This window comes from Urocitellus parryii, chromosome 5 (genome assembly GCF_045843805.1).
Source record: "Urocitellus parryii isolate mUroPar1 chromosome 5, mUroPar1.hap1, whole genome shotgun sequence".
Classification (NCBI taxonomy): domain Eukaryota; kingdom Metazoa; phylum Chordata; class Mammalia; order Rodentia; family Sciuridae; genus Urocitellus; species Urocitellus parryii.
The window spans coordinates 167,565,505-167,583,445 of record NC_135535.1 but is presented as its reverse complement, the minus strand read 5'-3'; the positions used below and the strand labels follow the sequence as shown (position 1 = coordinate 167,583,445).

The following is a 17,941-nucleotide window of genomic DNA, read 5'->3' as shown; positions in this document are numbered from 1 at the left end:
GTCAGGCACTTTTAATAGCCAAACCAGCCTTCAGAGCCTTTATTTTCCTTTGACCATGTTCAATATAAACTCAAAAAAGAAAATATATATATTTTAAATCAAAATAGAAATATGGCTGAAGTGGCACAATCAGTAACCCCAGTACCTCAGGTGAGTAAGACAGAAGATCAAAATCTGTCTGGAAATTGAGACAGGCCCTGGCCAAAGAAGAGATAAATAAATAAATAATGAAATTCTTGCTATAAAAGTCAGTGTTAGTTTCCACTGGTTCACTCCTAGAAGCAAAGTAGAAGTTGGTATCTTATTCTCATTCCAGGAATTTTTGTGTCTATGCACTTAGCTGGACTATAAGTTTTTGGTTTGTATGAGATCATCTTAAAGGTCAGAGATTAAACATCCCTTTTTTTCTTTTCCTTTATTATTTACAAATTTGATGTTTTTTAAATTTGTTGGTGTTTTAGTATGAAACCATGTTGTCCAATATTACACCAAAATTTTGGTGGTCACTACCACCAATGGCTGACATGTTCTCTCATGCCACATATGGATGGAAATGTTAATACTAATGACAAGCAAAGAGAGAAAAAATAAGCCAGGCTTATTTTTTTAGAGTTCCTCTAACAGTCAAATAAAATGTTGGACTTGGATTGATTTATCTGGATTTTTCTTTTTTTAACCACAATAGCTCAAAGTTTCCATCACCTTTGTTTCATTCCTTTCTGACCCTGAATTCAAGCCAGGTAGTGACCTCCTTTCCTCCCCTCCTCCATCCAATCCACCTGGACAGACAACCTCACTGCCTTGTTCTCATTCTCTTCTCAAATCCAGTCAGGCTCTCCTCAGAGCTCACTCCATGATTTACACCAAGGAATCAGCTCTAAATGGCCCAATCTAATGGCTAATTTTTCTAAGTCATCAAAAGTTTTAGCCAATCATTTTTGTTTGTTTTCCTAGTTCACACTCTGTATGTGAAGCTTGGCTTCAGAGCATGTGACCTAAGTCCTTCATCCTTGTTACAAATGCCTGTGAAGGTAGGAACCCAGCACACACCAGGCCATCCAGATGGAGCCATGCAATAATGAAGTTTTGAACAGCAAAGTGCAGGTTCAGAAACAACAACATTCTGGTGAACTCAGTTTTTGTTGTTGATGATGTTGTTGTTTTAATTAGTTGTAGATAAACATAATATGTTAATTTATTTATTTATTTTTATGTGGTACTGAGGATCAAACCCAGTGCCTCACAACCATGAGGAAAGCACTCTGCCATCAAGCCAAAATCCCAACCACTCAGGTCAACTTTTAAGAGTATATAATCCCTGCATGGTATGGGCCTGCAAACCTGGAATTCCAAGTACTCAGGAGACTGAAGCAGGAGGATTTAAAGTTCAAGGCCAGTATAAATCTTAGTGAGAACCTAAGTAACTAAATTAGATCATGTCTAAACATTTTACAATAGAATAAAAAGGACTGGTGAGAAGGCTCAGTGGCAAAGTGCCTCTAGGTTCAATATTAAAAACAACAACAACAACAACAACAACAACACAATAAAACTTCTTTGTTTCATGATGGGAAATAAACATGTTCAATAAGGCCATTTAACATGCCTGTGGAAGTCTCAAAACCACACTCCATGAACTGGTGCATTTGGAAAACTGATGACTCAACAGTTGGCTTGTAGAACATTGAATTTTGTGGAGATGATTTGATATCACTTGACCATTCACTGAATTTTATTTTGTCCACCTAAATTTTACCTGCTTTCCTCATTCTCCCTCATCACACCATTTAATTCACTTAACCATAATAATCCTAAGAAAAATAGCTAATATTTATTAGTAGATTCTCTGTTCTACCTCTAATCTCTTCAAGGACATATAGAAACCAGTATTCTTTAGGACAAAATGGAGTACAAACTTAAATTATCAACATACTTAATCATCATTACTTGAAGGTTTTAAAAGTCCTTTCTTTATTTAGTTCTTTCTTTATTTAGGTCCCTTTGCCAGTAAGCTATATTCCCATTCCTTTTTATTGCTTTGTCCTGAGGCAGGGTCCCACTAAACTGCTATGACTAACCTAGAGCTAGCAAGCCCGTTATAGCCTCCCATGTCCCTGAAATGCTAAATAAAATTTGAAGATTTTAGTCAGAAAATTATCCTCTGGTGTCTTCTTTGCCCCACAAAGTCTCCACACTGATTATCCCTTCCTCTTTGTTCATTAGTGAGTCAATGACCTGAGGGCATTCCTGGTCACAATCCCTGAATGCAGAATCTCACAGTATCAATGCAAAATAGACACTTGTCCCTATTAAATCCCTATGATTGATTTTCCTGAGAGGTGAACTACACTGTACCAACCTGAGAGCCCCAGACTGCATTGACCTTCATCATACTTCTGGGACAAGGTATTCCCCCATGGCTCTAAACAGGCCCTCAGAAATATTTCTTCCAGTGGGGCAATCATTATTGTGGCACATTTTAATTAAATCACTGGTCAGGCTTGAAGCAGGACATGAAACTTTATTTATCATGGCTCGTGAGAAGTGCAGCAAGCAAGTCCCCTCTGCAACCACTGACACTGTGCAGCAGGTATGGTACCTTTACACCTAATTGACCACAACAATTGGATGACCAAGAGATCTTTATTGTAGCAGTGCAAAAGAGGAGAAGAGAGAGAGAGAGAGAGAGAGAGAGAGAGAGAGAGAGAGAGAGAGAGAGAACTGAGAGAAGAAGGAGAGCAAGAGGAAGAGAGGGAGACAGAGAGAGAAAGAGCAAGAGAGAAAAACCCAGCAGAAGGGAGTATTTATAGCCTAAAGCTAATGGGGTCTCTGGGGCTGCAATCTGCCTTGATGTTATACAGTGATTGGATCATACAGTAGTGTCATTTGCTGCCTTCAGACAGAAGGGGCAGGGGATAGATGTGGGTTTCCATTGCACCAGACAGGTGGGGGTCCAGTATTCAGCCTTGAGTGGGGATGAGTGTTCAGACTTGATGCAAACAGGTGATAAAGGACCCCACAGAGGGGGGATTGAGTGAAAGGGTTATCCTGCAGCTAACATTTGTTTAGCCTGACCTGAAGACAACTTAGTGGCGCCTGCCCTGCATCTAACAATGGCCATGTAAATACATTAATGTAACTGGTGAAAAGTGGTTTTTCTACCAGCTTGGGCCTTCTAACATAGTCCTAGAAAGAGATAAAAAAAAACATGATGAACTTTTTTTTTTCAGCCTTATCTTTAGAGGGTGACTGGGCCATGAGGGATTTCATTCTTTTTTTAGGACACACATTTTCTCTTTTGACTCAGGTGTGATGAATAGTGTGTGGGCTGGAATGGGTGTTGGAAGTCAGCGTCTCTCAGGACTGGTTATCATCAAAGAAATTAATGAGCTTTAAGTTGAACCTCTTGGAGAGTCTTAGCAACAGTTTGAAGTAGAAGCAGTTTATTTTGGTAAGGGTATAGGGCCTTTGAGGAATTAACATTTTAATCTACCATGGGTGGTCTCCCAATTTCTGAATTCAAGCTGGCTTCCATTTCTGTGATCTGACCGAATCAATACTAAACCTGTTTTTCTGATCTCTTAGATAGTGCTACCAATATTTTCACCAGGCAACTACACTGACTGTCTTTAGTTGTTGTTTCATTTTCCCCCTCTAATTTTAGGTATGCCCACTGCTGTAAGAAAAGGGGAATTGAAATGACATGGCTGGGGCAAACACTTTGGAGTCACCTTTTAGAAATTTAAATATACCTGTTGACTTTTAACTCTTAGTACAATTCTTTTGAGTGAGGACAGACAGCAATTTTAAACCTGTATGATTTACCAAACACGTGCAGACATGCAAACACATGGTGTACATACCTACACAAAACAAAACAATAAACAAAGGCTTTGTAGATTTTTTAAAAAACATTTTACATTGAGGGCTAACCCTTGTAAATTGGTCTCTGAACAAAACAATGTGTAAAAAGGAAACCTCCATAGTTGGATAAAATAGGATTGATCAGAAAAACACACTATCCTTTGCAGACCAGATCAAAATTATAAGCTCAAAAAAATGTACAATTATAAAACCTTCTTGCCTCTGGCCTAATGTAGCTCTCAAACATAAAAAGCATTTAATAAAAGAAGTGAGGGCTTGTGGGAAACCAGAGAAAGAAGGATTTTGATATTTTTAATTGAAAGGGAATATAGAAAAAGGCTGTCTCCACACCCTCCCTGAAGGGATTTCCCTAAGAAGCAGCAAGGGAGCCTGCTTCCATCAGTCTAACAGTTCAACTTTTGAGGGAGAATTTTCTCCTTTAAAATCAGGTTCTGTTGTGCCTTGTGTGGTGGCATTTTCCCTGGAGTTTGTGGGACTTATTAGAGAGTTCAGGACAGAGTATTCTGCTTGGGTATCCACTGCAAGATTGACACATTGGCCCCATATCTTGGCAATTATTATAGATTGATGGGGGCTGAGAGGTATCTGAGTTTTTTTGATCTGGTTCTAAGACAGCTTTTTGTTGTCTCTTGGATAGCAGTAACAATATTTTAGCCTGGCATTTTGTAGCTTTATCAGCTGTTCTGCCATAGTTCTTTAAAACCTCCTTGACCAACTCCAATAGTTGGGTCATATTTATGGTGGCAAATTTTAGTAAAGCAACATGAGAGTGCAATAAAGAGAGAGGGAGAGACTTCTAAAATCATTTTGACTTTTTCTAAGTTTCAGCCTGGAAGAAGTTACATAGATGTTTATAAATCTATATTTTCACATTAGTTCTCTACTGAGCCTATTTGCAGCCATGTATATTCTAGTGCAAGCATTAGTGAGGAGCCTAGGGCTATTTAACCATTTCCACACCACCCAGTGGGTGGTAATCAGGCCACATTACTATTTGGGTTTCCCAAGACAAAGCTAAAACAATAAGTAAAAACAAAAGGAAGGTGAAAATCAATAATCTGACAGGGTGCTGAGCATGACTCAAGTCAGAGGATGGTGGTTTATTGGGTCCCTGATGAGTCCATTCTGCCAAAATAAAAAGTAAGAAATTACTGGGGTGAACAGTCAGAGGTCATTGTCAGGAACAGAGACAAACATGAACAAGCAAGAGACAAACATGGACAAGACACTCTCTCTTCCAATACTCTGGCATCAGACCCTCCCCCAAGTTCTATTTACTGGCTAAATGTGTTAAAAACCCTGTCAAAAAGTGCTAGGGTTCCAGGTCTGAGCTGCACCAGATCCTCTTTCACAGGTGGGCTTGAATCCATGAACACAAGGTGTCCAGACCATGCAACCAGAGAGCTCCCACAACTTCAGAGAAATGGCAACCCACCCTGTGAAGCAAGGATCAAGAATCTCTCATGCCCCAGAGCCACTTCCTAACTCCTGAAATCTGGCTGGAGCCTCCAAATGTTGTGGCACATTGGAAATAAATGACTGGGTCAGTCTTGAAGCAGGACATAAAACTTTATTCACCATGGCAGGGGTGGAAGGGCAGAAAACAATCTTTGACCCTTTGTAGAAGGTAGGATAAATTTTAGTAGCTAAAAACCAGAAGCAACCCATAACTGAAACCATTACCAACATAAGAACTTGGTCCAAGTGACCTAGTTAAGGGAGTAGTACATGCTCCCCCACCCCCACCAAAAACAAAAAATGGAGGCGGGGACTAAAAGAAGAACATCTTCCATTGTATAAGAATAAAAGGAACACTTTTTCAGCTGATATGCATTGCTTATCAGTGTGTGCTAAGAAGAATGGGTAAAGTGGATTTTTTTTTGTGAGAGCTATTTTTTATATGAAATGGAGTCCCACTGTAAAAGGGAGTTTGTCTGCTCAAGGCACATATAGTTTAACCAATAACATAATGAAATTTTAACTCCATTCCCATCATAGAGAGCTTTCTCAATCATTCATTTTCCCTGCTTCCAACTTCACTTTCATGCAATATACAACAGACACTTTCAATTCCATAATGGAAAACAAACAAAGGAAAAAACCTTCATTAACTTGCCTTGGCTGAAGGATCACAATAGATTGATATCCAATGTCTTTCAAGACCAGGACCCTTCCTGTTTTCCAGACTCATCTTCCTCCATTCCCTTGGACAATCATTTATGCATGCCAAAATAAAAAGTTAAAAAATAAATAAATAAAAGCAACTGCTCCTGATTCTCTGGATGCACTATGCTTGATGTATATTTTTAAAAATTTGTTCATATTGCCCTTTCTCCAATATGGTCCTGAAAAATTGTGGAACAAGTGGCTAGCTCCATCTTGGCACATGCCCATTCTACCCTCTAGCCATCACAGTAGACCACCCCCGTAGGTACTTTTTATCTCTGTACCTGTGATACACTATTGAGAATATATTTTGAGAGATGTAAGCAAAGTTTAAAATTATTTTCTCCTAGAAGATTACTAGGTCAGTCATGGAGGGTGAATGCCTGTAATACCTGCAACTCAGGAAGCTGAGGCAGAAGAGTCACAAGTTGTAGATCATCATAAGTAACTTAGTGACATCCTGTGTTAAAATAAAAATTAGTAGGTTAGAAATGTAGGTCAGCAACAGAAAGCTTGCCTACAAAGTACAATGCCCTAAATTTAATACCCAGTTTTATTTAAAAAAAAAAGCAGAAGAATAAAAATGGAAATAAAAAAGAAAACAAATTCCCAAAGAAAATAAAATCAATAAACACATGAGCAAAAGCTATATAAACAATGACACTTTTAGCAGAACCACTGGCATTTAAAAAGGAAACAGAACTTAAATGAGCAATATGTCACAGGAAAGAATACTTCAAACTCAGAGCCCAAGACAGTATAAGAAAAATATAGACAAAAAAAAAATCTGACAAATGTTGTGAAAAAATGTTTATCAATTTCTAACCAACCGAAGTCAATAATGCATTTAAAAATGATAGAACTAAGAATATAACTAAGGGAGAGAGTACTTATCTAATGCTCAAAAGGTTCTGGGTTTGAGCCTCAATAATACACATGCACACACACACACACACACAAATGAAAAACAAATAAAACTATTCTACACCATGATCAAATGGAATTTATTCTTGAAATGTAAGGAGAATTAAACACGTGGAAAATCAATGTAATCTACTACATTCATGGTAGGAAGAACAGAAACCACATGATCATTTCAGCTGATGCAGGGGGAAAAGCACTTGACAAAGTTCAACACTCATTCATGATAGAAACAATTAATAAACCAAGAGTAGAAGGCATCAGTCTCAGCATCACAAAATCTATATAAGAAAAGTCCACAGCTGACACCAAACATAACAGCAAAAGACTGGAAGCCTCTGCTCTAAGATCAGAAAGGAAGCAAGGATGCCCTTCTTACCACTTGTATGCAACACAGTACTAGGAGCTCTATGAGCAAGTAGGCCAGAAAAAGAAATACCAGACTTCCAAATTAGAAAGAAGAGGTAAAGTTTTCTGTTCACAGATATCAGAAAAAAACAGCCTAAATGTTCCTCAAACAACTTTAAGATATGACTTAAAAATTCATCAAATTATAGAATAAAAATATCTTATGTTCTTATGGGCTACAATTGAGCCATCCAAAAAAAAATTGAAGAAATAAATCTTATTACTTAAGCAACAAAAAGAATAAAATAGGGTGTAATGTATAAGAGAAAATATAATGTAATAAATAAAATATAATGTATAAGAGAGAAATGTATAAGAGCCTGGTTTAAAGCTCCAGCAAACACACACACACACACACACACACACAAACACAAACATACACACACATACTACTGATTCTGTCTCTGTGGTTGAACCATGATTTATACATATTATTCTCCCCCTTCTAAGTTATACAAGTTTAGGTGGAAGTGTCACTTTCCTTCTGTTCTTATTTGAAAAACTTGGGCTCATTTGCAATATGGCTTTAAAAGATTTGTATGGGTGCCAGGTTGACATGCCTATTACTCCTTTGGTTTGAAACAATGATTATTCTGGAAATTCTGAGAAATAATTTCAGTTTTCTATATTGCTACAAGATAAAAAATACATAAAATATTTTGAGAGAGAGAGAGAGAGAGAGAGAGAGAATTTTTTAATATTTATTTTTTAGTTTTCACAGACACAACTTCTTTTTTTTTCATTTGTATGTGGTGCTGAGGATCCAACCCAGCTTCAAGTGCATGCCAGGCAAGCGCACTACTGCTTGAGTCACATCTCCAGACCAACGTGTAATTTTTAAAATAAGTTTAAGATATTTAAGATGAAAGAGAATAATAGACAATATATTAGGGGATGACTAATGTAATCTAGGAGCTAAACACAATTAGCTACGTTAGCCCTTACTGAGTGTCTCACACGTGTCTGTGTATGGACCATGTTTGTTAGTACCAGGAGAAAAAAAAGATTGAACTAAAAGAAACCACATTTTGAATAAAGAAATGATACTCTCTCTGGACTCAGAATTTTAAACAGATGACAAAATACTAAGAGAGCCATGACCTCTACTATCCCTAAAAATGAGACCATGAATGGTAAGGGGGAAAATGAGGACACAGACTGGGTGCCCCATTCAGGGAGCAGAAATTAACCTAATCAGGGGAAAACACATCTGAAGCAAAAGGATGCTCAAAACTTTTGTCCAGGAACATCTTGGTATTACATTGGCTGTATCTTACATTTCCTATGGTGTCATAAATGATAATTTTTATTTTAGTGGCCTAGATGCTATTTCTTCTACATAATGCTAGTGTGTTTTAATGATGATTTTGTTTTTCGATATTTACTAGGAAGAACAATTTATGTGAATTTGCTATAAGCATAAACGTGTAATAGAAATTTGAGCCCAAACTACTTAGAAAGTCTTTTCTACTCTTCTAGACAAAGAAGCAGAAGATTCTTACTTGTACTTAAGAGACTGCCATCGTTTGGAAATTGAGAGTCCCCAAAAAGCTGAGATGTTTAAGGATTTTTCCCCAGCATGGTGCTCTTGGGAAATGATGAATGTTCAGAAGTAGGGCCTAGAGGAAATTTGTTGGGTATTTGGGGATGTGCTCTCAAAGTCAAGTGATTTTTGGTTTTATTTTATTTGTTTATTTATATGCAGGACTGAGAATCCAACCAGTGCCTCTTGCACACATGTTAGGCAAGCACTATCATTGATGCACAACCCAGGACTAAGGCGAGCAGGTTTTTTTTCAACACATGCTCTCACTATGAATTGCAGCCTTTCTCCAGGCCCAAAAGCAGTTACCAAATTGACATTGGAGTGAAATCTCCAAAACTGAGTCAAAAGAACCCTACTTCTTTACAATTTGATTATCTAAGGTATTTGCTATACTGAAAGAAAGCTGACAGACACAAGAATGAAAACTAATAATCCTGATTGAATAGTTGAACCATAATCTCTCTTATGAAGGCAAAATGTTGTTTGCATATCTTCATTGGACTGCCTTGCCAGGATATGTCTTTTATGAATAGTTGACTTTAGAGCTTGAATTCAATTTAGTCTTGTGACCTTCAACAACTAATAAAATATAAGTAGATTGTAATGTGTGTAATACTGAGAAAGATTTATCATCTATTAGGCATATTTTTTTCTTTTTTAATTTACAAATGACAATTTTATTTTATTTATGAATCTAATGCAATGTTTGGTGTTATTTATTACCATGGCACTATTTAGACAAAAATGACTGATCTACAAAACTTCTGTTGTATTTTAAAACCCTATCATACAATTGAGTCTTTGAAAATATTTATTGAATTTCCAGATACATTTATTATAATTGCATCTGAGAATCCTTGTGTCAATCGAAATGTACTTTCTGTAAAACTTAGAGGAAAACCCATTTTCTTATTGAAATGTTTCAAGAGGCTTGTTCTCTTTTCAGGCTCAAAAATGAAGTGGTGTAACCTAAGGTCCACAACACATCTAGGATCATGGAAAGGCATTTGCTCTGGTGCTTACATCATGTGCAGAAACTGATTTAGGGTTGTAAAATAAAACATGTGGAAGCCATTAATTTTACCTAGGCTCCAAAATAGAATAAACAGACCAAATCAACATGGAGTTCCATCCAAGTAGCTGAGTGCTATGGATCTCAAATTGTTCTAAAAGCCATGTGCTGCAGGTTGGGTTGTCAGGTTTTGGTACCACTGGGAGGTGGGAGAAACATCAGAGGGCAACTTCAGGTAGAAACACATTGGAAGGAATTATATCTTTGGGTTCACGTACTTGAAGGGAATGTTGGGATCCTGACCTTTCTTCTCTGGTCTCTTTTTGCTTCCTGGTACCATGACGTGAGAAGTTTTGGTCAACCACATGCTTCCCACCATGATGTTCAACTTTATCAGAGGGCCAAAGGAATGAGACCAAGGGATCATGGACTGAAACCTCAGAAAATACTTTGAAGTTGCTTAAGTCAGGTATTTTGTCAGAGCAATGGGAAGCTAACATTGAGTTTTGGTTCATGTGGAAACATTTAAATCACATCAGCTGTAAACAACTAAATTGTCTCTATACATCACTTCTGTTTTCTATCAATGCTGCATAATTACATTATTGCCCACAGTTCTTCAAATCTGTTCTGATTCTGAAAGCTACCTGATTTACAAGTCATTTTTATTAGTTTCTTAAATAAACTCATTTTGAATTAATCTCATCTGAGATATTTTTCTAGCTTATTCAGGCATCCATTTAGGGAAAGGGCAATGTCACTTGGAATTTTACTTCATGAAGAAGAGGAGGGCAGGGACTCACAATCCACACATCAACAATAATGAACTAGAGTGCTCCTGCACACACACCAAGTGAGGAGTGGCAACCCTGCTCATTAGGGAGGCTTCACTAAAGCCAAGTCAAAGACATTGTTTAGCACCTGTGTCTTTTCTGCAAACTAGTCTTTTGTGAGCAGCCCATCACTTTCAATGAAGCTTTATCAGCAGATTTTCCAGTCCAGCTCAGGAAGTTAACCACAATTCCATGGTGCTCAGTCACAATCATGGGCATATTGGCACACTGCAAAAAAGAAAAAAAAAAAACAGGGAATTTTGATTTCTCATTCTCAGCTTACCCTTTGCAATTTGTAAAGGGATCACACATTCCCCAAATCATTTTTCTGTCAAGTACCTTTTATTGAGAGCAGATGTAGTGTGAGTCCATTTATTATGAACATAACAACATTCCAAGAATGTCAGGTGTGGTCCTGTTGGGCAGCCCTATCTACCATGCAAGTGGTCTTTGACAGATAAATATATAAAGAAAATAGATGTCAGATACATTGACCTTGCATGTGTCTGAAGAAGTGAATGAACTTTTGCTCAAACCACATTTGTTTGGACCCTCTGTTCTCTCATTCCATATATCTGACAAGATATATAAAACACAGTTTGACTTTTTCAAAACTTCATAATGGACCCATAAATGGACAAACTCCCTCATGAGACACCTTGTTATGATATGCCTTTGAAATGTGGATCTGGCTTTTCCTATGATTGCATTTCAACTACTGTTGTGGTAACCTACCTACCATGAATTGAAGGAAGATATAAAATTTGTATGAAGCTGGGCACAGTGGTGCATGCTTGTAATACCAGAAACTCTGGAGAATTGCAAGTTCAAAGTCTGCTTCATCAACTTAAAAAGGCTCCCAGAATTATTGCAAGAATCTCTCTCTGAAAAAAAAACGATCAAGAAACAAAATATATTTTTTTTGGAAATGTGGCTCAGTCATTAGGTAATGGAACGATCTCTCATGTTCTGAGACAGGAAGAATTAATATCATCAAACTGGCCTTAATATTAAATAGAGGATGCCATTAGAAGCGTACCAACCAAGAAAAGACCAGGACCAAATTGATACAAAGCTGAGTTCTGTAGGACCTTTACATAAGGACTAACACTAATAATTCTCAAACTATTTCTTGAAATAGAAACAAGAAACACTTCTGAACACATTGTGTAAGGTCAATATCACCCTGATTTCAAAACCAGACAGACACATCAAAGAAAGAAAACTTCAGATGAATATCTTGAATAAATATAGATGCAAAAATTCTGAATAAAATTCTGGGAAATCAAATACAAAAACACAATCAAAAGATAGTACATAATCAAGTAGGGTTTATCCCAGGGATTCACAGCTGATTCAACATATGAAAAGCATTAAATATAGTTCATCACATTAATTGACTCAGAGAGAAACATCATATGATCATCTCAATAGATGCATAAAAGGCATTTGCCAAAATATGGCATTCTTTCGTATTCAAAACAATAGAAAAATAGGGATATCAGGAACATACCTCAACCTTGCAAAGGCTGTCTATGCTATGTCCCAGGCCAACATCATCTAAATGCAGAAAAACTGCAAGCATTCCCTCAGAAAACTGGAACAAGACAGGAATGCCCTGTTTCACCACTTCAATTTAACATATTTTTTGAAATTCTAGCCACAGCAATGAGACAGAAAAAAATTAAAGAGATATGAATAAGAAAAAAAAACCCAAAGTAACACTGTTCACAGACAATATGTCTCTATAACTAGAAGGCCCCAAACATTCCACCAAAAATTTTCTAGAACTAACAAATGAATTCAGTAATGTAGCTGGATATAAAAAAAAACCACCTATATCAAAGACATTTCTGCACATCAGTGACAAATCCTGAGATAGAGAAACTAGGAAAACCACCACATTTACAATAGCCTCCAAAAAATAAAATACTTGGGAATAAAGTTAATGAAAAAGGCAAAAGACCTACAATAAAAACTACAGCATGCTAAAATAAATAAATAAATGAATAAATAAATAAATAAGTAAAATTTAAAAAATTAAAGAAGACCTTAGAAGACGTAAAGATCTTCCTTGTTTTTGGATAGGCAGAATTAATATTGTCAAAATGACCATACTACCAAAAGCACTATACAGATTCAATGCAATCCCAATCAAAATCCTAAAGACATTTCTCATAGAAATAAAAAAAGCAATTGTGAAATTTATCTGGAAAAAAAAGAGACCCAGAATAGCCAAAGCAATCCTTAGCAAGAAGAGTGAACCTGGTGGCTTTACTATTCAATACCTTAAACTATACTACAGAGCAATAATAACAAAAACAGCATGTTATTGGCACCAATACAGACCTGTACACCATGGTACAGAATATATGAAACAGAGATTAACCCAGGTAAATACAGTTATCTAGTATTAGACAAAGGTGCCAAAAATGTACATTGGAGAAAAGATAGCCTCTTCAATAAACAGTGCTGGGAAAAGTGAAAATATGTAACAAAATGAAATTAAACCTCTGTCTCTTGGGCTGGGGATGTGGCTCAAGTGGTAGATGCTCCCCTGGCATGCTTGTGGCCTGGGTTCGACCTCAGCACCACATACAAACAAAGATGTTGTGTCCACCGAAAACTAAAAAAAAAAAAAAAAAATTAAATTCTCTCTCTCTCCCTCTCTCTCTGTCTCACATAAAAAAAAAAAGCAAACAAAAAAACCCTCTATTTCTCACCATGCACAAAAATCAACTCTAAGTAGATTGAGGACCTAGGAATTCAGCCTGAATTACACTCATTTCTCCATAATGTCGGATTAGGCCCCAACTTCATTAATAAGACTCCTATAGTGCAAGAATTAAAGCCAAGAGTGCTCGATTCGGCAGCACATATACTAAAATTGGAAGGATCGATACGGAGAAGATTAGCATGGCCTCTGCCCAAGGATGACACGCAAATTCGTGAAGCATTCCATATTAAAAAAAAAAAGAATTAAAGCCAAGAATCAATAAATGGGATGGATTCAAAATAAAATGTTCTCCTTGCTAAGTGGATGCTGATCCGTAATGGAGAAGGGGGAATGAGAAGAATTGAAGAACTTTGATTAGGCAAAAGGGAGGGATGGAAAGCTAAGAGGCTTGGGGGCAGGGAAGATGATAAAATGAGAAGCACATCATTACCCTCGGTACATGTATGACTGCACATCTGGTGCAAAGCTACACAGAGTACGACAAGGAGATGAAAAATTGTGTTTTATTTCTGGACAGTAAATGAAAATGTATTTTGCTATTATTTATACCTAATTGGGATAAATGAATAAATAATTTAAAAAAATTACAAAGAACCCCATTTACCAAAAATAAATAAATAAATAAAGTAAAATAAACCAAAATGTACATAGAGCAACTGCAAATTGATGGGAATACCTGTGAAATTTTATATGGGAATTTGTTTTGAACACACCTTATAGGACCCAAACAATGACACACTTCAAAGACTGAATCCTTTATTCACCTGAAAATTCTACATACACCCACCTGGGTTTCTCTTACATGGGGGAGATATTAGAATGGTCCCTGCCACCTGGAGCACACAAACACATTTAAGGAGAGGTCTGGGGTGACCAGGAAATAGCAGAGTGCCCTTGTCAGGATCCTGATGTATCAGGTCTGCCAGGTCTTCTGGCTTCCTTATCCCTATGAACCTTGGTCCCCTGGTAGACTTGGATGAAGCCCCTCAGAGACACCAGGTAGTGTAAGCATCTTTTGTTTGTAACCAGACACAAACTCTTGACTCCTGTCCTGTGTGGAGTATCAACTGCCCTGCTAGAGATTCAGTCCCCAGCTCCAGCCAGAAACCCTGCTTGGCCTTTGCTTGGCAGTGGGGGAATCCCATCTGAGAGCTGTCAAGAGATATCTCATTGCACCTTGCTGGGCTGAAGCCTTATTTTTCCTCCAGAAGCAGAACAGTGCCAGGTTCTTCAAATTAAGGCTTTCTCCCTGCTTTAGAGGAGGTGATCAGACAGTGCCTGGCATCCAAGAAAACAATAAATAAACAAACAAACAAACAAACAACAACAACAAAAACCCAGGACTTGACAGGCAAGAAATGTGACCTGGTACTGGGCACTTCAGCATCTCAGTTTTCAGGCTCAAGAGGTGGCATGGAACCCCTCATGGGGTCACCAAACTAATCCCAATTTTAGGTGGATGACATTGCAGAAGCCCTGAAACCCACATTTCCACACTGGCATCTCATCCAGAAACCTCTTCCAGCTTGGACAAAAAGGCTGAGTCCAGAGTGAGCCTGCTTGAGAGCTTGCAGATGCCTTTTGATGAAACCCCGCCTGGACCCACAGAGATCTGCTGATGGATACCAGGTCTTAGCTTAGCATGGCCCCCAACATATGGAACCCACCCCAGCAGACCCCAGAGGCTGTCACAGGTGCTGGCCTGCAAAACCAACCTGTGCAATAGAACATACACATTACAAACATATAACATGAAAATAACACACCACTACACTTGCTCTAGCCTTGAAAGTTATCAGCCTATTTGGAACAACTCTATGAGAGTACATTTGATACCTTTCATAAATATATATTCTTGGAAAAATTTAACTTCTCAAAAATGACTCAAGGAGAACCACTGGGAATCACTGAAAAATACAGAATCAGTCATAAAATATCTTCCTGTAAAGGAAAGGTCAGACTCAGTCACTGAAAAATCCAAATATTTCATTTTATACATGTAAATTTGCACAAGATTTTAGAGAAGAGCAAGAGAGATGACATACCTAATTCATACTAAAGCTATCTTATGATCCAAACCTTTAAAGATAGTGCTGGCAAAAACCTGAGTATCAGAAAATTCCTGAAAATAGGTGCAAAAATTTTAATTGAAGTATTAGGGACCTTAATGTAGAAACACATAAATAGGATACACGTATGATGATCTACTAGGCTTTGTCAAAGAAAAGGATTTTTCTTTAAGAAAAATCTATGCTATATTACTGTGTTATAATCTTGGAATCCAAGAAAACAGCATTTGAAAATTCAAAATCTACAGAAAGGGAAGGCATAAATAAATTCAGTTAATGACTGGGGTTGAGGTTCAGTGGGAGAGTGCTTGCCTAGCATGAAAGAAGCACTGTGTTTGATTCTCAGCACTGCATAGAAATCACTAAAATAAAGTTCAGATGACGATCAAAAAAACATTTAAAAATAAATAAATAAATTAGTTAGCAAGTTAGTTAAACACAAACCCAGTGGAGTTTTCTCATAATATTGGAGAAAAAAAGCTTTTTTCCAAGTCCAAATGCAACTTTCAAAAATTTAGGGCAGAGGCTGGGGTTATGGCTCAGAGGTAGAGTGCTTGTGTACCACAAGTGAGGAACTGGGTTCTATCTTCAGCACCACATATAAATAAAATAAAAACATTGCATCCAACTACAACTAAAAAAATAAATATTTAAAAATATTTAGGGCATATAAATCTAGTCCATGTTTTTGTGTTTTTACTATGTGTAAATTCAAGAATAATCATTACTGTTTCAGCTCTTCTTTCATTTTCAGAATTGTTATATTATAAAGCTAATTTTGAAACTGTGATATTTCACTGGACATTATATCCTAGAACATTCTCAAAATAACAGCACTACTCTGTTATTTTTAAGTGTGCTGTGCTAATTCCTTAGATCTTAAACATCCCTTAAAGATACAAGTGGTAAAGTTTTAGTTCCCACTGTGCTGCTACTGAGACCTATTGGGACATTTCAGAGGTGAGTTTTATGAGGAGAACTGTAGGTCATTGGAGGCATATGTTCAAAGGGATTATGGCTCTTGGCTCCTCACTCTTTCTCCTTATGTCTTCCTGGTGGTAGACAGTTTTACTCTACCCTGATGCACTTTCTCTTTTCAGGCCCAACTTACCATGAACTGAAACTTCCAAAACCATGAACCAAGCCTAGCCTGGTAAACCACACCCATAATCCAAGCAACCCACAAGTCTGAGGCAGGAATACCACAAGTTCAAGGCCAGCCTTAGCAACTTAGTGAGAACATGTTTCAAAGGATAAAAATGCCTGGAAAAGTAGCTCAGTTTCAAAAAAACCTGTATTGAATTGAGAGACAACTTAAAAAAAAGTCAAAAGGAGCCTTGCCACAGGTATTAATTATAGTGGTGGAGAGCTAACACAGCTGGCTATATTACTTTATATTAAAATTCTTATCTGGGGTTCTGTGTTCTATAAGAAAGGACCATCATTTTCCTATGGAAACATCCAATAGCACACTTGATAGACATCTGCAATTTCAATAAACATGCCAAGTGACTACCTAAAGTGATTGTGTAAATAACAGATTTCCCTGTTGGAGAGTTGCTGTTTTCCCATCTGTTCTCAATCTCATTATAGGAAGGAAGATATTTTCAAAATGAGATTTTTATGTTACACACCTTGGAAATTCATACAAAATGTGCTTTATAGTATACCTTAATAAATATAGTATTTTGTACTTGTACAATCTAATAAATATGAGACACATGACAAACATAGCATATCAGATTATTCACAATGGTTATGAGGGGGTGGGCAGAGTATAATAAACATAAGTGCATGCTTTCCCTAAAAGTCCTAGTGTTACTAAATGATCATAACCAGTATACACCATTTTGTAATTAAATACTGTTAGAATAAAATGGGAAGTGCTACCAAAGAGAACCCTAGCCTTGGCCTGCTTCCACACAAAACACTCCAGGAGTCAACTGGAAATTCAAAAGTTGTTGTTCCTCTTTTCCACTGGCACTGTGTGAATGGTGCCCCCTAGTGGTTTGAGGGATGTAGCCTGCAGAGCTTTTTTTTGCAGGAGCTGTGGAAGGAACAGGATACTCTCTGAAATACTTTAAAATGTTCTGAGTCCTAAAGACCAAAATGATGAAAATTGTTCCAAATGGGAGGTTCCTAGTTACCACGCATGTTGAAGATTTGTCTCAAAAACTCAGATTGGCAATATCTGAATGCTCACCTGGGCACGCTCAGATATCATAGACCCACATGCCCAGGTGACTGTCAAAATACAATGGAATTCCAACAAGGACTCTTATCCCAGTGCAGGAGGTTCCAGGGGTTCTTGAGATTTCAGTAGTTGGAGCTGCAGATTCAGTGGAATCCCTGCCTCTGGTGGGG

At 37.4% G+C, this 17,941-nt stretch overlaps 1 non-coding gene across 1 annotated transcript; it reads left to right on the top strand.

Moving 5' to 3' along the window:
* Nucleotides 1-13,628: 13,628 nt before the first annotated feature.
* Nucleotides 13,629-13,739, top strand: LOC144255187 (U6 spliceosomal RNA). The gene has a single exon (XR_013343678.1). It is a non-coding gene; the product is annotated as a U6 spliceosomal RNA (small nuclear RNA).
* Nucleotides 13,740-17,941: the final 4,202 nt, after the last annotated feature.